This window comes from Aplysia californica, unplaced genomic scaffold (genome assembly GCF_000002075.1).
Source record: "Aplysia californica isolate F4 #8 unplaced genomic scaffold, AplCal3.0 scaffold00021, whole genome shotgun sequence".
In the NCBI taxonomy this organism is placed as follows: domain Eukaryota; kingdom Metazoa; phylum Mollusca; class Gastropoda; order Aplysiida; family Aplysiidae; genus Aplysia; species Aplysia californica.
The window spans coordinates 1,259,968-1,263,003 of NW_004797291.1; the positions used below are offsets into that span (position 1 = coordinate 1,259,968).

The 3,036-nt window shown below is 41.3% G+C and overlaps 1 protein-coding gene across 3 annotated transcripts in view; it reads left to right on the forward strand.

Moving 5' to 3' along the window:
• LOC101863951 (cyclin-K) overlaps positions 1 to 3,036 on the forward strand; it is an 18,142-nt gene that overhangs the window by 9,221 nt on the left and 5,885 nt on the right. The gene's annotated exons all lie outside the window — the stretch shown is intronic.

A 3,036-nucleotide genomic window follows, 5' to 3' on the forward strand; every position in this document is an offset into this window, starting at 1 on the left:
GGGGGGGGGGCAACGGATTTGAAGTGTAAAGACACCCTCTTGTAGGAGTGGCAGATGTACGTACACAACGTGAAAGTAGCCTACTCTAGGTGCACTATGAGTTCAGTTTGTATAATATTGAAGTACGGAACGGTTGGCCCTGGTTTGAACCCCCAACCCGCATTTGGAACATGGGTAATTTTTAGAAGTTTTTTGAGGCTCAGTCCTATCAATGGTGGATTTTATTTTCAGATTGGGAGGTCCGGCCTCTTAAATAAGCAACAGTGCTGAAAGGGGCGTTAAATCCTTACAATTCGCCTTAGTATACTATATCTCTGGACAAGAACCGCTCCAGACCAATTGGTCGCTTTTAAGCACATGGAGGATATCCCGAAAAAAAATCCTGCTTTGAGAAAATCGAAGGTAAAGATTTTGCCCCCTGTTCAAAATACTTTAAAGGACAAGGAGAGTTTTCTCTATAACCAAACAAATATACACACCAAAGAAACCAAACTTCTTCTGTACGTAGGTCAATGCCCACTTTTGGTGTAGGTCAAAGATTTCTGGAAACCCCCGAAATCTGGGTTAGCCCGCTTGTCCTTTTAAAAAAGCGATCAATTGAGACAGCAACAGAAGCTTCGTCTACTGACATGCTAGAGCCAATTGACTGGCTCCACATTTTACTGGTTTTGCTGGGGTCACCATGATTCATACAAGTTACAAGTGTGTGTTGCTCCGACCAGAACGGCCACTTTTTCACATAATCTACAAGTGCATCCTTGAATCAAAATCAGGCGTTACGGTCCAACTTGACATCAGACTTTGGCCCCAAGCTGTACTGTATCGGTATAATATGCCACCCAAGTGCCTTGCAGCTTGTCGGTTTATGATGTGTAGTGTAAACGTGTGTCCTGAGGTGACAAATACAGGCCGGTACAAGCTGGAGTGGAAATTGTCACTCCTGCTCTTTCCTGCATCTGTCTCCACGGTGGACCATCAGTTTGACAGTGGATCCTATCGTCTGTGGAAAAGGAGGTGCGAGAGGAAAAAACAAATCGGCCCAGAAGAACATGGATTCTCGCTTCATACATGTATTTACTTTTAAATTAAAACGAACATAACTTTGGAGACTATTACACTCTTTTGGTCAGTGAACCTTTTGCCGCTTTTTTTGTGTACAAAAGGGTTCTTTCTTTTACACTACACGTCCTTATGAGCAAGATATACAAGCAGTGTCTTCTGAGCTTGCAACTTCAAGATATTCTGAAGAAAGAATTATTTTTTGATTTAGTAGAGGTTTTACGGCGCTCGCAACTGCATACGGTCATATGAGCGCCAGAAGATTAGAGGTGCTACAAGAGAGTTACAAACATAAAAAAAGAAGGAGGGGAGATAAGGACGATAGATGCTTGATAGGAAAGAAGAAGCAAACCACACCAGAGCACCCGCCAACCACCCACAGAATTATTGTAGACAGGTTTTTCACAAGTAAAAATACGTATCATAATTGACAGAGACTTTAAAAAAAAGAGGATTGCAGTACTTAAAGAAACTTTTAGTAAGATGAAACCCGTCCTCTCAAACAGAAACACAGAAATACAAACCCTGATAGCGAATGTGTGGTCAGTTTGTGTGGATGGGAAAGCTGGACTCCAACTTAAAACGAGCACGTATACGTGGAGAGACTGCAGGAGGCTGCTGAAATGTGTATGGGCCACCAACAAGAGCCCTCCATAAACTTCTGCCCAGGGCTATATAGTTTTTACCTCTGCCCAACAGTTACCCCATTTCCTTTCACATTAGGTACCTTTGCCTTGCGCTGGCTGAAGTTGACATAAACCTCTAGTAGCCAATTTTTCCCAGCAATCGATGTTTTGACATTAATTTTAATGGTGTGTTTTGTTTTGATACTCACTGAGCCATGTACTAAAAGTGCAGCAGCTAACAAATCGAGCGTGTCAATACAAATACTTAATAGATGTAGTAGTATCAACAGTACAAAATGAACAAGTTCTCATCATCATCATCATCATCCAGTGCCAGATCTGCGACAGACATCGGCGATCATGATTTTCCATTAATTCCTTTGCTCGGATGCTCTCAGAAAAGCTACGTTTCCCTGATCTTTCCCTGTTACCCATTTGTTTAGGTTCCCTAAGTATGTCTGTCCTCAGAGAAAGTTGCATTGGAAAATAGCAAAAGTTGCGAAAAGTTGCAAGAAAAATTAGCAAAAGTTGCGGGAAAAGTTGCAAGACGTGTAGATCTATAGCTAAAACAATGCCACGGAACTATTGGAATACATTGTTGCTATGCTCATTGCAATCAAAAGTAACCAATATGAGTTTTGTTAGATCAAAATCAGAAGTTAAATGTGAATGTCTACCAAAAACAACAACAAAAAAACACCAAAAAAACCCAAATGCATTGAGGTTGCATGGTGTACAAAAACAGTTTGTCCCCTGACACATGCGTCAGGTCCTGGCACTCTCGCTGACGTTGGGCAGATGTGACCAGCGTGGTTTTGGGGCTGCTCAAATATAATCTTACACTTTGTTTGGGACTTTTTGCCCCCCCCCCCCCCCCTCCCTTACACTATTTTTTACACTTTCCTGCACCCCCCCCCCCCCCTCAATCCCGTAATATTACGTTATTCGCATATAATAATAATACAACATTTAAATTGCGCAAATCCGTGTTACAATCACTCTTCTATGCGCTTTACTTTTAAATTATTAATTATAGTATTCATGAAAAACATGCATACACACATGTGACATAATAATTAAATACGGTACAAGCGGAACTTTTCCAGAAAAACTTACGGTGTCATTTTACCGCTTTAACCGCACCTGTGTAATCAAGATTAAACTACATCTACATGTCATGTAGCCCAGATATCTACCAGTGTATAAAGTGCGAGATGACATATTATATATCGTGCTTGCATGCCGGTCGAGGTCCACTGTATCGCCACAATGCAGTGCTTACCACTCGAACTTACTCTAAGTGAATAGTGTAGTAACTCTATTTTTATGTTATTTTTAAATTCAACCCCCC